Consider the following 18,798-nt stretch of genomic DNA (forward strand, 5'->3'; position numbering starts at 1 on the left):
GAAAGAAAAAGAAGAAGATACAAACACAGTAAATGGAAGCATATACCGTGCTCATGGATTGGAAGAATTAACATCATCAAAATGTCCATACTACCCAAAGCAATCTATAGATTCAGTGCAATCCCCATCAAAATACCAATGGTGCCCTTGCCGGTTTAGCTCAGCGGTAGAGCATCAGCCCGCAGACCAATGAGTCATAGGTTTGATTCTGGCCAAGGGCACGCACCTTGGTTGCGGTTCATCCCTGGCCCTGGTCGGGTCATGCGGGAGGCAACCAGTCGATGTGTTCCTCTCACGTAGATGTTTCTCTCTTTCTCCCTTTCTCTCCCTCCCACTCTATCTGAAGATAAATAGAAAAATCTCCTCAGGTGAGGATTAAAAAAAAAACAACCAATGGCATTTTTCAAAGAACTAAAACAAGTAATCTTAAAATTTATATGGAACCACAAAAGACCCTGAAAACCACAGCAATCTTGAGAAAGAAGAAAAAAAAAAGTGGAAGTATTGCACTACCTGATGTTAAACTATACTATAAGGCTGTAGTAATCAAAACATGGTACTGACATAAAAAACAGACACATTTATCAATGGAACAGAATAGAAAACTCAGAAATAAACTCATGCGTTTATGGTCAATTAATTTTTTTTTTTTTTTATCCTCACCCGAGGATATTTTTCCATTTTTTGTTCAGATAGAGTGGGAGGGAGAGAGAGGAAGGGAGAGAGAGAGAGAAACATCGACGTGAAGGGACACATCGAGTGGCTGCCACCCGCACGACCAACCAGGGCCGGGGACAAAGTGCAACCGAAGTACGTGCCCTTAGCGGGAACTGAACCCGGGTCTCTCCGGACCGCAGGCCGACGCTCCAACCGCTGAGCCAAACCGGCCAGGGCCAATTAATTTTTTTTAATTAATCCTCACCTGAGGATATTTTTCCATTGATTTTTTTTAGATAGAGAGGAAGGGAGGGAGGGAGAGAGAAACATTGATGTGAGAGAGACACATCGATTGGTTGCCTCCTGCATAACCCCCACCGGGGCTGGGGATGGAACCTGCAACCCAGATACATGTCCTCGACCGGAAATGAACCCGAGACCCTGCAGGCCGATGCTCTAACCACTGAGAAAACTGGCCACGGCTCAATTAATATTTGATGAAGGAGGCAAGAATATACATTGGGATAGAGATGGTCTAGTCAATAGATGATGTTGGCAAAACTGAACAGATACATGCAAAAAATGAAACTAGACCATCTTCTTACACCATATACAAGAATAAACTCAAAATGGATTAAACACTTAAATGTAAAACTTGATACCATAGAAATCTTAAAAGTAAATATAGGCAGTAAAGTCTCTGACATTTCTCGTAGCAATATTTTTTCTGATATATTACACTAGGCAAGAGAAACAAAAGAAAAAATAAACACATGGGACTACGTCAAACTAAAATGTTTTGCACAGCAAAGGAAACCATCAACAAAATGAAAAGACAACACACTGAATAGAACATATTTACCATTGATACATCCAATAAGAGGTTAATATCCAAAATTTATAAATAACTCATACAACCTTAACATCAAGAAAACAAACAATCCAATTAAAAATGGGCAAGAGGAGCCCTGGCTAGTGTGGCTCAGTGGTTAGAACGTAGACCTGTGCACTGAAGGGTCATGGGTTTGATTCCTGGTCAAGGGCATGTACCTTGGCTGCAGGTTCCATCCCCAGCCGCAGGTCGGGGCATGTGCGGGAGGCAATCAATAGTTGTGTCTCTCACATCTCTCTCTCTCTCTCTCTCTCTCTCTCTCTTTCTCTCTCTCCCCCCTCTCTCGCCCCCTCCCTCCATCCTTTCCACTCTCTAAAAAATCAATGCAAAAAATATCGTCCAGTAAGAATTAACAACAAAAAAATGGGCACAGGATCTGAATACATATTTCTCCATAGAGAACATACAGGTGGGCCAATAGACATATGAAAAGAAACTAACTTTTCAAAGATAAATCATCAGAGAAATGCTAATTAAAACCACAGTGAGATATCACCTCACAACTGTCAGAATGGCTAGCTAGCATCAATAAATCAACAAATAACAAATGTTAGCCAGGATGTGGAGAAAAAGGAACCCTTGTGCACTGTTGGGTCGGATGGAAGATTAGTGCAGCCACTATGGAAAACAGTACAGAGGTTCTCAAAAAATAAAAATAGAACTACCTTACAACCCAGCAATTCCACTCCTGGGTACGTATTCGAAGAAATCCAAAACACTAATTCAAAAAGGTATATGCACCCTTATGTTCACTGCAGAGTTATTTACAATAGCCAAAATATGGAAGCAACCCAAGTGCTCATCAATAGATGAATGGATAAAAAAGTGGTGGTATATGCCCTGGCCGGTGTGGCTTAGTTGGTTGGGCATTCATCCCATGCACTGAGAGGCTGTCAGTTCGATTCCTTGCCAGGGCACATGCCTGGGGTTTCGGGTTTGATCCCCAGTAAGGGGCATTGCAGGAGGTACCCGGTAAATGTATCTCTCTCACGTTGATGTTTCTATCTCTCGTTCCCTAAAAAAATCAATAAAAACGTATTTTAAAAAATCAATAAACTATTTTTAAAAATTGATGGTATATATACAATAGAATATTACTCAGCTCTAAAAAAGAATAAAATCTTAACATTTGGGACAGCATAGATGGACCTAGAGGGTATTATGTTAAGTGAAATAAGTCAGACAAAGACAAATACCATGATTTCACTTACATGTGGAATCTGAAGAACAAAATACATGAACAAACAAAACATAAACAGACGCATAGATACAAAGGGCAAATTGATGGTTGCCAGATGGAGGAGGGGTTGGGGGGCTGGGTTAAAGAGGTAAAGGAATTAAGAAGTACAAAGTGGTGGTTATAAAATAGTCACAGGGGAAATACAGCATAGGGAATATAGTCAATAATATTGTAATAACTATGTATGGTGCCAGGTAGGTACTAAATTTATTGGGGGGATCACTTTGTAAAAAATATATAGGGTGTCCCAAAAAATGTATACAAAAGAAATTGTAATTATAGCCCTGGTTGGTTTGGCTCCAAGGTTAGAGCGTCAGCCTGCGGACCGGAGAGTCCCGGGTTCAGTTTCCACTAAGGGCATGTACCTCGGTTGCAGTTTGTCCCCGGCCCTGGTTGGGGTCATGTGGGTGGCAACCACTCGATGTTTCTCTCTCTCTCTTTCTCCCTCTCTCCCTCCCGTTCTATCTGAAGATAAATGCAAAAATGTCCTCAGGTGAGGATAAAAAAAAAGTGTAATTATAAAGCCAGTGTTTATTAAAATATATTTTATTTTCTTCTTTTTTTTATCCTCACCCGAGGACATTTTTCCAATTTTTGTTCAGACAGAGTGAGAGGGAGGGAGAGGAAGAGAGAGAGAGAGAGAGAGAGAGAGAGAGAGAGAGAGAGCGCGCGCGCAAGAAACATCGACGTGAAAGGGACACACTGAGTGGCTGCCACCAGCACGACCCAACCAGGACCGGGGACAAACTGCAACCGAGGTACGTGCCCTTAGCGGGAACCGAACCCAGGTCTCTCTGGACCGCAGGTCAATGCTCTAATCGCTGAGCCAGCCCTGGCCAGTTTGGCTCAGCGGTTAGAGCGTCGGCCTATGGTCCTGAGAGACCCGGGTTCGGTTCCCGCTAAGGGCACGTACTTCGGTTGCAGTTTGTCCCCGGCCCTGGTTGGTCGTGCGGGTGGCAGCCACTCGATGTGTCCCTTCATGTCGATGTTTCTCTCTCTCTCTCCCTTCCTCTCTCTCCCTCCCACTCTATCAGTACAAAAAATGGAAAAATATCCTCGGGTGAGGGAAAAAATAAAAAATAAATAATCGCTGAGCCAAACCGGCCAGGGCTTTATTTTCAAAATATAAAGAACCTACAGACACTCTGTATACATTTTAGGGAGACACCCTGAAAATATATATGTATAAAACCACTATGCTGTACACCTGAAACTAATATACAATAATATTGGATATCAAATGTAATTGAAAAAAATTTTTAATGTAAAAAAAATTGTGACCTAGGGCTAGGTGAAGAATTCGTAGATACAACACCAAAAGCATGATCCATAAAAGTAAAAATTGATTAGTTGGATTTGATCAAAATTAAAATCTTCCACTCTTCAAAAGACACTGTGAAGAAATGAAAAGATGAGCTACAGTCGTGGAGAAAATCTTTGCAAAGCATGTATCTGATAAAGGTCTTATATCCAGAAAATATATATATATATATATATATATATCTCAAAACTCAACTACAAGGATAAAAAAAACAAGTCAATTTCAAAATGGGTAAAATATCTGAATGGACACCTCACAAAAGAAAATATATGAGTAACAAATAAGTACATGAAAAGATGCTCAACATAATCAGTCATTAAAGAAATACAAATTAAAACCACAATGAGATACCACTGCACACCTGTTAGAATGGCTAAAATTAAAAACACTGCCCACACCCTGGACGGTTGCAGAATGGTTAGAGCCTTAGCCCAAGGACAGAAGGATCTCAGGTTTGATTCCCAGTCAAGGGCACTTACCTGGGATGCAGGTTCGATTCCCAGCCCCGGTAGGGGTCGTGCAGGAGGCAAAGGATCTGAAAGGATCTAAAAATCAATGGAAAACTATCCACAAAAATATCCTCAGGTGAGGATTAACCAGAAAAAAAAAGACTGCCCACACCAAGTTTTGGAGAGGCTATGAAACAATATCAAGTCTCATATACTGCTGGTGGGCTTGTAAAATGGTACAGCCACTTTGTAAAACAGTTTCTCAAAAGGTTGAACCTACAAATACTGTATGATTCAGTCATTAAATGCCTAAGCATGTAACCAAGAAAAAAGGACATATATAGCCACACAAAGATCTTAAAGATTTGTACACAGATGTTCATAGCCACTTTTTTTTGGTAATAGCCAAAAATGGAGGAGGGTGGGCACAAAATGCTCATCAGCTGATGAATAAACACTGTATGGTATATCCATATAATGGAATGCTACTTAGCAGTAAAAATAAATAAAATACTAATGTAATATAACAACATTGATGAGTCTTAAAATAAATATGCTGGATAAAAGAAGTCATACAAAATGAGAGTACATGCTACATCATTCCACTTATATAAAACTCTAGTCTGGCTGCTATGGCTCAATGGTTGAGCATCGACCCATGCACCAAGAGGTCCCAGTTTGATTCCAGGTCAGGACACATGCCCAGGTTGTGGGCCCAATCCCCAGAGGGGGGCGTGCAGGAGGCGGCCAATCCATGTTCTCTCTCATAGATGTTTCTATCTCTCTCTCCCTCTCACTTCCTCTTTCTCTAAAATCAATAATGAAAAAAAAAATTAAAAAGAAAACAACTCTAGAGAATGCAAACTATTACAATGAGTAGTTAATAAGCCCTAGACCTGTAGTACACAATACAGTGAATATAGGACAACAATAATGTATTATAATAATTGAACTTTTTAAGAGACTTGATCTTAATTATTCCAATCACTAAAAAGAAAGGATAATTATGTAAAGTGACAGAAGTGCTAATTATCACAATAGCAGCCATATTACAATGTATAAATAAATCAAATTAACATGTTGTATACCTTAAATTTACACAAGATTATATGCCAAGTATATTTCAATTAAAAAAGAAAATGCATAATAATTGATACTGACAGAAAGAAGGTAAGTGGTTGCTCAGGATGAGAACAAGGGATTGCAAAGGTGCAGAAGGAAACTTTCAGGGGTGATGGTTTCATGAGTATCTACAAATATCAAATATTATCAAATTGCACACTTTAAATATGTGCAGTTTCTTGTATGTCAATATTATCTCAAACCTGTTAAATAAAGAGAAAGTTTCCCAGATGAATACAATAACAACAACACTCTGTAATTTTACTAAGTTACATTACTATGAAACATAATTAAATGAGTATATAATTTAACTATATAGAATTTTATTCTGTAACAGCAGTAAAGACTGAAGAAAGAACATCTATGCTCTCCTAGAAAAAAAACATTCTTTGGTGCCACCAGTAGAGACAAATTCTGAACCTTGGGATTTACTGAGTGTGCTGATTCTAGTGGGTTTGTGTTGGTTGTATCTTTTGTTCACTCTCATGGCAGTGTTATTGTCTCTCCTAGCCTGGAATGCCCCTATAGCACAGCCAATGCTCTCTCTTTCCAGCTTGGCTCAGCTGTTGAGCGTCGGCCTGCGGACCTGAGAGTCTTGGGTTCGGTTCCTGCTAAGGGCACATACCACACACCAAAAAAAAAAAAAAAAAGAAAGAAAGAAAAGAAAAACTCGTCTGCTCTCTCACTGAGAAGAATGATCTTCCTCTAGGTAAACCATGGGCCCCCACCATCACCCAATCTACAAATCTTAAGCGCCATAGGCTAGTTGGCACTTCAGCTCCTGCCTGGCCTGCTGAGGGACTATGTGCATATGTATTGCTACAGCTCTAGATTTGGGTTTAGATCCTTCAGAGCAGGGGCCTGGGCTTGTTATGTTGTATGTGTGTATTTGTGTGTGTGTGTGTACTTAAGATTAGCATGGCGCCAAGAAAGTGGTATTTTCTGTGCATGGATTCTAAGAGAAGCAGCGTAGCTGAACTAGTCTCTCTTATCCTCTGAGGGAATTATGGGGAAAAGACATATTATCTCTTAAATGTATGTCTAAGTACCTCCTTGTTATCAGGACATCTGGAATTTGGGGAGATTAAGACTAATTGCCCAGTCTCCCATCCCCTGAGGCCTAGCAGTTCTAATCTGAAGGGCAGAACCAAGGGATTGGGTGAAGTGGTTCTAGGGGTAGTATAAGGGTGATCCAGTTTATCCTGGACCTCCTGGCCCTGCTGGTGGCCACAGGCTCCTCAAGCAAACACAATCCATTTGATAGCAGGTCGAACCTCAAAGTTACTTTCTGGGAGGCCTTTGGAATGGGAATGGCCCAGCCCCCTAGGAAGTCTGGGCAAAGGCAGTGCCCCAGTTCTAACCCCAGGCCTCTGGGCATTGGTCCAGAATGGACCCATAATCTATTCTAGCGAAAGAGGGAGAAAGTGAACAGTGTTGGTCAGTCAACTTCCAGAATTCTACATTCAGTAGTGTAAAAACAACAAACATGATTGCTAAATACTCACCAGGGGTGGACTATGAGACCTGCTCTCAAATAAACTTACTTACTCTGATTCCTAAAGTGAATGATACTCAAGATAAAAATGGTGAGATAAAGATGGCAATGTTAATAAAAATATTAAAGATGAGTTTTACTCTACACACACACACACACACACACACACACACACACACACACACACAATCTTCTTTCACATCCTCTCCTTATCCTGTGTGATGGGAGGGTTAACAAGTTAGCAGAAAAATCTGGAAAATCTTCCTCTTGCTTTTAGGAATGTATATGGCATTCCCTGCCAGTACTGCCAGAGAAGCAGTTGATCCCTGGGGCCTGGCAAAGTCAAGGATATGTGAAGGGGAAATGATAACAACAACAACAATAGCCACAGGAATAATAACAGCTAGCAGTTATTGGGAGGTTACTATGTGCCAGACACCAAGCTAAGTGCTTTACATGCATTATCTCCTTTAATCCTAACTCCAACCAATAAGGTGGGCACTGGGACCCAGAATGGTTAAGCAATGAGCACACAGTCATATGGTCAGTAAGTGGTAGGTCTGGGATATAAAGGCAAAGAATCTGTGCTCTTCCCTGCCTCTAGATAATACACTTCTTGGGAAGGATTTTGGGTTAGACTAGAAGAGGAAAGGAAGCTTCAGAAAGAGCAGGTGGATTATGAAGAGGGAGTGCCAGCACTGGAACAAGAAAGTGATCCATCACGAAGGTGGAAACCTAAGTTTGGCCGGTGTGGCTCAGTGGCTGAGCATCGACCCATGCACCAAGAGGTCCCAGTTAGATTCCAGGTCAGGACACATGCCCAGGTTATGGGCCCGATCCCCAGTGGGGGGCATGCAGGAGGCGGCCAATCGATGTTCTCTCTCGATGTTTCTATCTCTCTCCCTCTCACTTCCTCTCTCTCTAAAATCAATAAAGAAAAAATAAAATAAAAAAGAAGGCAGGAACCTAAGAAAAAGTTTGCTCAACCTGGGCAAGCTGCTTAACCTTCTTGCTTCTTGATGGGCTCTCTGAGAAATCTGGCGCTTTCCCTTGCAGACCCACCTGCACGAAACACCTGTACTTGCTGCCTGACCCTCCTCCTCACCCTGGGAGCAGGCTGGGGTCTCTTTGCAAAGAAACTCACCTCAGGATACAATTTTCTGTCCAAAAAGGGCACTCTGGTGTGCCCCTGGTGTTGCAATGTGCTGTGGAGGGGGCAGAACAAGAGGGCAGTGAGAGGGCACAAGTGATGAGTGTGGGCATGTATGTGTCCATGTGTTTATATCCAATTAAATCCGACAAGGGCAAAGTTCCCCTCTATGCCCAGCCATCGGAGACACAAAGCAGCAGAACAAATAAATGGCTAGTACTTGCCCTAGTCCAGTGGTCTGGATAGAGACATGTGGAAATCTCCAGACGCTTTGGTTCTCAGATGGATGAGAAAATGAAAATCACTGTCTTCCACCAGAACCTCTGGGCTTCCAGAGAACTCCCAGAAGCCTATGGAAGGTGGGACCCAACCAGTCTGTGGCTGCCATGAACAACTGTGATGTGTCAGCTTTCCTGTTCCTTTGGTGACCCCTATCTCTCTTTTCCCCTTTCTTCTCACCAGGGCCTGTGTATGTGTGTGTGTGTGTGTGTGGGGGGGGGTGTCAAAATGAAATCCCCTCATCTTGGATGGCAGGGAAGCCTGGCCATCCTTTGTGTCTTATCAACACAGGCTGGGCTCCTGGTCTGGACCAGGCACTTTATACCTCCTAGAATGTCGATTGGGGTCTGCAATGAGCCACGCACACTGACTGACCTGGTTTTTTATGTGGCACGCATTTGCCAAACAATTATCCAGGCTTCCAAGGTCAATCTATGGCCAGGGAAGAGAAAGGAAGGCGTCTTTTCTCACCTTTCTGTCTAGTCAAATCTCTCTTCACCGCTCCACCCCCCTTCAAGGTCTAGCTTGAGGCTTGTCCCTCACAAAGCCTTCCTTCCCTCCTCCAGCTGCTGACCTCAGAGCCCTGGCTGCCTCTGGCCCCTGCTCCAAGGAGCACAATTAGCACCTGACCAGCCCCTGGTCTGGTTGTTTGTTCTAGCCTCTGATTGTTTCAGTGTCTTAGTCATCTCCCCGCCCCACCCCACTGCCCCCCTCCTTCACGAGCCTCCTCCACAGCACCTAGCACAGGTTGGGCACACAGTAGGAGTTAATAAATGTCTGTTGAATCGAAACTCAGCAGCAGCCCCTATGAGGTCAAAACCCTCATAAGTTTTCCGACCAGCAGTTCCTTGGCAACCAGGGCTAGGGTCTGGGCTATAGGGCTTTAGCAGCAGGGCCATGATTACAGGCCACGCGAGGCTCAGCGTCCAGAGATTTGCAGGCAGATTGGTGTTGATGAGAAAAGCCCCTGACACCTAGGAAAGCGCCCATGGGACTCTGGGTACCGCGGATGAGTTTCCTCTCTCCTCTGCAGAACTAGTTTTCAGTCTGAGAACCACAAAGGGAATAAATTGGCAGTGAAGCCAGAAACCTCTTTGCAGTTTAGAAATCCCAGTGAGATAACCAAGCCCAGGTTGGGGTCAGGCCCAAGCCTGAAGAGAGGAGGCTGCTCAATGCTCTCCCCAGCTCATCTGAGAACCTCCGGGACGTGCAAAGGGCATGATAGGCATGGGCCCTGCCACTCCTGGGGCTAGAGGGGTGTTTGGGGGAAGCCCTAAATAGTGTCAGCCTGCCCTGAACTCACCAAATGACGCCACTGAATGCTTGTCACCTGCATCCCACACAGGAACCAGGTCCCCTTTCCCTGTCATTCACCCAAATCCCAGGACAAGCCTGGAGTGGGGGAGGGGCATCCAGAGCAGAACCCAGTCGGGGTCTTCAAACAAGGGGGTACCTAGCTCCCGGAACTGGCTCAAAAACTCCAATCTGGCTTTGACTATGGTTATTTATACAGATGACCCAGCCACTCTCTCCACCCCTCTTCACTACATTTTCCTCCCTGCCATTGGTGCCTGGTCCTGGGACTGGCTCTCAGCAAATGCTTTTTGAGTTGAACCTGAGCTTCAGGCACTGTGTTAGGCAATATCATAGTGCTAGTCTATGTTTACTGTGTGCCCCATACTGTTCTGATAATCAGCACAACCTTATGGGGTGGGCCCCATTAGACAGATGTGGAAACTGAGGCATACAGCTGGCTGCAATCACATGGCTAGTGAATAAGAAAGCTAGATTTAGACCCAGAGGGCCTGGTTCTAGGGATTGGAGGGGGAAATGAAAAAGGGGGGGGTTGAGGACCAAGGCCAAACTTAGGAGCGGGGATTTCCCTGGGAAAACAGTCCCCTCAGCCTGCGCCTGGCTGGGGCTTTTAGGGACAAAAGCCCTGAATTTTGCAGGTTGGGGTAGTTTGCACATCCTTTCAGTCAGGCCCATGAATGACAGACCACAGCACCCTCATTTTTAGATCCCAATATAGGACAGAGGAGACAGAAACCACTGTGCTACCTCTTAGACTTAGGCAGGAGGAGGATGGGTTTCAGGCCCCCCGCTTGTCCATGGGTGGGCTCCAGTTCTGGAGCAACCACCAAGCAAACAGTGCAGCAGTGGGAGGAATGCCAGACATAGTTGCAAACAAGCCACTCCTTAGGTTCACAGTGGAGGCTGGGTGAGGGTGGCAACGTGGAGCCTGCTCAACGTCCCCAGCCCCAAGAAATCCCAGCCTTTGAATCCAGGCTTAGAGACAACCACATGCAAGGCAGTCTCTTCCTCACACCTCCTCACACCTCAGGCCATAGGAAGTCTCCAGATTAGTTCAGTCCTTCACTTAACTCAAGATAACTCCCTGCTAAGCTGTTTCTGCTCTGGGTCCACTGAATTAATGGTAGGAAGTGCCTTATAAACGGTCAAACCCTGTGTAACTAACTGTGAGGAGGGATTTGCATTCTTGCCAGACATACGTGTTCCCTGGGCATTTTCAGTGCCAAAGGGGAGAGCTAGATCTGTACCCCGCATCCCCCTCCCACCTGGCACTCAGGCCAGGGGTCAGCTCTTAGGGGGTGAGTCCCTTTTGGGCGTGCCCACCAGCTGTTGGGGCCCAGCAGTGGTGGCTCAGGCCCTGGGGTGGTGACCTCACTTCCGCTCCTACCTCCCCACCTCCCCAGCACTCCTCCCATTTGAGGCCCCACCAGGCAAAAATTGAGAAGTCCAAGGTTAACTGTTCCTCCCCATTTTAAGAGCTAATTAAAATGATTAGCCACAATGAATTGGCAAACATTAACCAGAAGAAGCTGCAGGACCAGACAGGCCTCAATCTCCGGCAGAGGGATGGGGGACAGGAATCAAAAGGCCATCGAATCACACGGTTGGGGTGTGGTGGTGGTGGGAGCAACCAGGGAGAATCCGGCTGAGCCAGGTGCCAAGGGGTCAGGAGGTGGCTCTGGTCAGAACGGCACTGTTCCTGGACACAGTCGTGAGAAAGGGGCGGCAGAGTTAGGGTGCGGTGGAGAGACCAGGAATTCATAAAGCCACTACAGCCTCAGCAGTTTCCAAAAGCACGACGCTGTCGGTAGGGAATCCCGCGCTGTGTGGCTGCGGACTCCCCTGGCCGGCAGCAGAAGAAGGAACCGCGAGGCGGGAGAACCCAGGAGAGCGGGAACCGGGGAGAGGGAAGGCTGCTGGCTGGCTCACACACAAACTCCGGTCCCCCACCCCGCCAAGAGGTCTCTGTTTTGGCGATCCAATTATTCAAGTGTGTGTGTGAGCGCGCGCGGGCGCGCGCGCGAGTGTGTGTGTGTGTGTGTGTGTGTGTGTGTGTGTGTGTTTCACCCTAAGGCGCCTGGTCCCAGAAGCCCTACGGGCCACTGGATCAATCTAACAGCCCCACCACGGACCCGCCCAACCTCCCGCCACAGGCACCCAGCTTTTGGGGGCCTGTTGTCGCGATCGGTCCCGTCAAAGGACCCGAGCTGCCCAGGGCGCAAGAAAAATGATCCCCCACCCTGACTCAGGAAATCAATTCCGCTTCTAAGCCCAGATCAGGAGCCAGGGTTCCACAGCACACACGCGGTGGGGCGAGGCAAGGGCGGGACTCAACACGCTGAGGCTCTCCTCTCCTCTGGGCTCCCAACCCCTACACTCCGGGGCCCCGAGGCCCGGGATCCCGCCCTCGGACAAACTTTTCAAAGTCCCCGAGGGCTCAAAGAACCGGCGCCATCGACGTACCTGAGACGAAGTGGGCTCAGTCGCTGAGCCGGGATCGGTCGCTGTGCTCCCCTCCCCGCTCCGAGGACCGAGACGCCCGGGTCCCCAGCCCCGCCAGCCTGCCTTCTCCCCTGAGAAGCCGGGCCGGGCAAGTGGCGCCGGTATCACGGCGCCGGCAAAAGGAGAAGTGGAAGTTGAGCTTAGCGCCGGGTCGGTCCCCGCGGCCGCCGGGGCCAGCGTTCGCCTCCCTCCTTCCTCGTCTCCTGTGATCGCTGCCCGCCTGCCCCCACGGCCCTGCGCCCGTGACTCACCTCAGCGCGGGGGCAGGCCGGTCCGGGCGGGCAAGACGCAGGCTCTCCCACACGTCGCGCCGCCAATGGCAAGTTCGAGGGTGAGATGCAAATTCCAGGTGAACCCGCGGCGGCCCTGAGAAAACGACTCCGGGGGGCAGGGTGGACGCAGAAGGGCCCAGGCGGGCGGTGGGGGCGCCCGGGTAGGGAGCGCGAGCCAGCGAAGACCTGCACCGAGACAGCCGAGCGAAAGGGGAAATTGCACCAGAGCCACACACGTCCCCTCAGGCGGCGGCTGGGGCGGGCGCGAAGGAGGCTGGGTGGGAGGGAGGGAAGAGCCGGAGGGAGGGACCGACGGGAGGGACCGCGGGCGGGCGGGGTGAGGAAGGGAGCGAGGGAGGGAGGAGGCGTCATGGTGGAAACAGCGCCCCTCCACCCCAGGCCCGCCGCTGTCGCCAACAAGGCAGGGGGAGCCGTGCCAGGGACCCGCGAGGCCTCTCCTTCCCCTCAAGGCTCGCTCGCCCCCTGTGGACTTCGAGGGCCGGGCTCCAGCAGAGTGCCCAGCTCGCGCTCTGCCCCGGCCCTGGCGGAGAGCTCCCCCACCCCGAGTGCCTTGGAGAGAACTCCATTCTCCGGGGATTCTGGATGGCTCTATCCAGCCGCTTTGGCCTGCACACTCCACTTGCTCGACGCCTTTGGCCCTGAACTCTACATTACTGAGCGCCTGCTGTTTGCGGACCTGGCTGGAGGGCGGGGTGCGAGGGTGAATGAGGCCAGTAGATGCCAGGAGAATACAATTCAGGAACAAATCCCAAACACCGCGGAATCCCCGGCCAAATGCATCCTGAGTTTGGGTGACTGGAGAGTTCCGAGGTCTTCTGAGAGAAGTTGAGCCTAGGGACTCCTGGTGGAAGAGTATGAATGAGGGAAGGGCTGGAGAAAGGTGCTGGGCTACCACAGCAGGTGCAGACAGCCTGAGTTGGGTTGCTAGGAGAAAGCTCATGCCCCCTTCTGTCCAAAGCCAGGCTGCTCTGCTTGAGGCACCACTTGAATCCCAGTGTCCTCTCTCTCCCCCTTACCCTCTCCTTAGACCTACCTCAGCCTCCACACAAGCCTCTCCACCTTGGTTCTACAGCTAGGAAGCTCTAGGAGAGAGGCACTGGGAATTGTCCCTCCTTATGGCTCTACAGAGTCTGAAAGAGGGTGCCAACATGGTCTCAGTCCTGGCATCTCCTTGGCAGAAAGGAGCAAGGCTGAAAGGGCCCCAGGGGCAAGAGGGCCTTCCGAGGGGCAGTGGTGCCAAAGGACCTGCAGTTCAGGAACCTACCCAGCCATCAGCATCTGCCTGCTTCCCCAGCCTTGGGAAAATATGGTCTTTGGCACAGGACTGAAGGACAGGAGTGGTGGTGGGTGATGCGATGCCTGCGAAGGCAGCTGCAGATTACAGGTTTCCAGGAGAAGCCCCATGGGCTGCAATGGGGCACTGGCCCTTGAGACCTCTTGGCTACCAAGTCCCTGAACTAAGTACCAAGAGCAAATTTCCACTTTTCCCCTTTCTAAGTGGGCATGCTTTCCCCAGAGGATTCTGGATTCTGGAGACACAAAGTTCTCTGCTGGCCTCTTGTCCATGAGATTCTGCTATCAAAATTGTAGTAGGTCCCAGCTGTCCCCCAAGTCCCTTTTATCTTGACCTTGAAACTCGCTAATGGGCACACACACACACACACAAACACTTTCCCATTTTGCTAAGAATTCAGTGGTCTCTAACAACAGACAGACCTGGGTTCCTATTCCAGCTGTGTGTCTTTAGGCAAGTCAATTAAACTCTCTAAGCCTCACTTATTTTTGAATTGGTGTTGAGAACCTACCTCACTCCCCAAAAAGGGTACCACTATCTTCTTGGGGCATAAATTAGCTTTATCTCTTTCTGTATTTTATATAAATGGAATGTTATGCTATAAACGTCTCTGTATCTGGCTTCTTTTGACCAACAATTTGTGAGATTCATATTGTTGCAGATAGTTGTAGATCATTCATTCTTGGTGTATAGTATAATGTTTTACAACTATATCACAATCATTTATTCATTCTGCCATTTAGGGACATTTGAATAATGTTCAACCAGGGATTATTAAAAATACTGTTGCTGTGGGGGGAAAAATAACCTAATTCACAAGGCTGTGATAAGGATTGAATGAGGTAACTTATATCTATGGTGGTACCTGGTGCCTAGTAAGCCCTCAATTAACGTTAGCCACCTTCAGTATCATCTTCATTCTCATTTTGCTTTGCTCTACCCAGCTCTCAGGGCAGGAGAGTGAGGAGGTCTGACAGAGCCAGGCCAGAAGCTTTGGAGGACTGATGGTGGATCCTTCCTGTGAGTGTTTGTGGTTTAAACTAAGGCTGAAACCTCAAGACACAGAAGACCCAGAGCAGAGGTCTTCCTCTTGAGAAGGATGGGGAGAAAGGACAGCACTGCCCCGACCAGCTCACAGTGACTGGCCCTAATGCCTGCCAGTGACCTGGAGCCCACTGCTTGTGGGAATCCCATAAGTTCCCCCTTTCCCCAGCAACTCAGAACTAACCACAGCCCCATGATCTGGGAGTTGCAGCCAAAACAAACCCTACCCTCTTGATGAAAATCTTGTGCCAACCTCACCTTGAGGAGTCATGGGCCACCTGAATGACCTTCCTGACTTCGTGGCTCCAGGTCAGCCAGGCTGCTTTTCCCAATGACCTTGCTGCTCCCCAGCCTGCCAGCCCTTCCCCATCTGGCTCCACACTCTTCCACTTACCCATCTGTCCGGTGAGCTGCAGCCAGGCGGGGCCAGGAGGCTGAGATCACCACTCCCGATGACAACCATGCTGTCTCTGCCAGTGGCTCATTCCCTGACTTGGCAGGAATTCCCCTTCTCGAGTTGCCCATGGATGCCCAGGCCATGCCATCCAGCATACACTCTCAGTCTCTTTCCTTCCAGTCTGTTTCCCCTCATTCTCCAGACCCTACTGGGTCCTCTCAGAACCTGGATCATTCCCGGAGTGGAGGGGCCTCCTGGTTGCCCATAGCCTGTGTAGGGACACCTCCCCACCTCTCCACTCAACTTGCCATTCCCCGTTGGCAACTTCCTCAGCCCCTCTTTGGCCCCTCTTTTAAGCAGTGCCTGACAGCCTATGTTCTTCTGCAGATCACCTCAGGCTCTTTGTAGACAAGGTTGCTTCCCCGTACCCCCCCCCCATCCCTTTGTCCTAAACAAATTCTATTCAAACCCATGGCCAGAACAAATTACCACACTGCCACAGCTTCTGTGGCCACGGCCCTTACTTTCCACCACAGACACATGCTTGAAAAGCTACCTATCAATCAGACTTTTCAGAATGAGAAGCATATTAAAAATCCAGGAGAGAAGTTATAGTTTAAAAAGAACCCTTCCACCTGTGAAGTTGAGAAGCTCCCTATAATCCTGTCTATCTAGCCAGCAATCATGCTGTGCTAATATGTTCAATAACTCCGGGTTTGCCTCTATTGGGTTTACATGACAAGGCCCTAGCTAGATCCAATGATAGGCAGAAAGCTCTAAGTCCCAAGCTGTGGCTAGGCATCACAAGGAGTGTTTGTTTGAAAAAGATTGTTGAGTAGCTGCAAAATAGAAGAGTTCCTTGGGATAGCTTATACCAAAGTGCTTCCTCCTGGGATGATGGTCTGTTGGTCTAGCCCATAGTAGGGCGTAATGAGGATGAGGATGTGCCTAGGCCAAAGCACAGGCATACAGATGAAAGGAGGAGGTAGGGAAGACCTTCCCAGAGCGTAACTTTCATCTGGCTGGCCACCTTTCTTAGCTGGGGCTCTTGGAAAGCCATTTGGTCTCCTGACTGAACCCTGCTCTCATTTCAATGGAGAGTTATACGTTTGATCTGCAAGCCTTTGCAAGGACTGGCCCTGGCACCCTGAGAGCCCCTACATAACTTCAGAAGACTGCCGGGTTTCACTTCTTGAAGGGCTGGACAGCAGCTCAGGGGCCTGCGTGGAGGGAGATGACAGCCCTGACATAGAAGGTGCTTGTGCAGGCCTAGTGTTTATTATGGGGAGGACAGATTCAGTGTCCTTCAGGCCCCCTCTGGGTTGGTGGGAGATTTGGGGGTGGGAGGAGGAGGAGGGACCTAATTCTGTGTTCATTTGCAAAAAATAAGGCAGAAGTGGTTCTGGGCAGAGTTCAGCAAATGAAGGCAAGCCACCTGGTGTTTCTAATTCCACTAGTCCCTGTGTGGGAGCCGGGGCTCAGCCTAAAAAATTTCCTGGGACCAGAGGGTAGGAGCCTGCTCTGGGCACCTATCAGAGGCAGCAAAGGGTCTATAGTTTTGGGGCCACTCTCCAGTGGAGCCAGATTTAACCCCTCAAGCCCCAGTATCTGCTGACCCAACACCTATCTTGTATGACAGGTGGCTTCACTGTGCCACCAGGCCCTGTGGAGAAGCCACATGATGCTCCAAGAAGCTGCTGCTGGGCCAAGGGATCGGGATGGAGAGCAGAGGGATGCCAACATGTGGAGACCTCCCGTGGCCCTTGGATGGGCTAGGGGACAAGGACACAAATAGCCATCAAGCTGGGTATTACCTTCTCAGATGGAGAGGAGGCTCAGGGGAGTGGAGATGGCTCCAGTGACGTTGCATTGAGGTACTACACGTTATCTACAGAGAATAGTCCCCTGGAGTTGTGCAGGGCAGTGGCAGTAAGAGTGGACACAAGAGAGTTAGGAAGGGGGTGTTTGATTGGAAAGAGAGATCAGGAAGGACTCAGACTGGGATCTCACAGTGGGGGCACTGTGCTTGACTCCAAATCCTAGGAACTGGGGATGAACAGGGAGAGGCTCAGAGGGGGATTTGTCAGCTCTTAATTTCACCCACTTCACATCCTGCCAAGGGGCGGCTCCAAGCAGAGGTTTGTACCAGGAGGTAGATGATTCTGCTATTTCAGGATTGCCCCATTCCACAGGGAGGCTAGGACAAGCCTGAGACATGCACTAGACAGAGGCCCAATGGGAATGAAGCCACTCCTCAGCTTCCTCACCCTGCCCCCATGACAGGGGTCCAGGGTTGTTGTTGTTTAATCCAGAAAAATACAACATTTAATGTCTATAAAGGTGCAGTATGAGTCATTTCACGGAATGTCTAGGCCCCTTCGCTGGCAGCAAACAAACTTTTTTCCCTCTTCTGAGGAAGCCATCCAACTCAGCTGCTGCTGCTGGTTTGTGTGTGAGTGTGTGTGGGGGTCTGTGTGTGGGATGGGTATGTGTAGGTCCTTGCCTGCCTATGTGTGTGTCCATGTGGGTCTCTCAGATGTGAGTGAGAGTATAACCCTGGCCTGGTGTGTGTGTGTGTGTGTGTGTGTGTGTGGCGGGGTGTGGGCCAATTCTTGGATGTGAGTGTCGAGTCCTCTTGCACATTTGTCTGTAAGGCAGTATGGTATGTGAGCCTGTGTGTCTGAGGGTGTCTACGTGTACATTTTTTCCTCATTGCTGCCAAATTATCTTCCCATCTCTCCCCTCAAGAAGTGAAGGGCTGGTGGAGGGAAGCTAGCAGTCCAAAGGGGGGCAGCTGGGGAAGGGAGAGGGGTTGGAGGGAAACCAAAGCAATTCCACTAGTCAGAGGAAAGTATCAGCCAAGGATGAAACTGAAACCGAGGCAGCAGCGCAAAGGCACCAGAACCCTGGGATAGTCTGGGACTTTGGTTCCTCCCACTCCCCCGCCCCCTGAAGCCGGCTGTGGAAATTAGTCAGCCTGAAATTCCCATCCCTGCAGCCTCTACTTGGGGCTGAGGCCTGGAGGCCAGGCTAGAAATTGGCCAGTGGCTAGCATTTGACCCCATTAGCACTCATTATCACATTAACACAAATTAGTATATCAGATCCTGTCCTAGTCACCTAGTGGGGCGCAGGGCCAGGCTGGAGGGAGAGGCCACAGCTCAGGCCCTACTCCAGGAGAAGCCAGCCCCAGGGCATCAAAGGAGGGGGCAGGCTGAGGATTGTGGCAAGTCAGGTTGGGGTCAGAGAGAGGGGACAGGGGACATCAAGCTTTGATGATATGATCCTTTTCCTAGGACATGCTCTGGGAGGAGACATCTTGGGTAAGGGGTTAGTAGAAAGGAGGGGT

The 18,798-nt window shown here is 48.7% G+C and overlaps 1 protein-coding gene across 2 annotated transcripts in view; it reads right to left on the reverse strand.

Moving 5' to 3' along the window:
- Positions 1–12,869, reverse strand: part of ELF4 (E74 like ETS transcription factor 4) — a 46,295-nt gene extending 33,426 nt beyond the window's left edge. Inside the window, exon 1 of one of the 2 annotated variants that reach the window (XM_036270701.1) lies at positions 12,673–12,869. The gene's annotated coding sequence lies outside the window, so the exon portion shown is untranslated. Of the gene's footprint in view, positions 1–12,382; positions 12,502–12,672 lie in introns of those variants that run through there. The other variant, XM_036270702.1, reaches the window with a different exon arrangement.
- Positions 12,870–18,798: the final 5,929 nt, after the last annotated feature.

Source organism: Molossus molossus, unplaced genomic scaffold (genome assembly GCF_014108415.1).
Source record: "Molossus molossus isolate mMolMol1 unplaced genomic scaffold, mMolMol1.p scaffold_m16_p_2, whole genome shotgun sequence".
NCBI classification, from domain to species: Eukaryota; Metazoa; Chordata; class Mammalia; order Chiroptera; family Molossidae; genus Molossus; species Molossus molossus.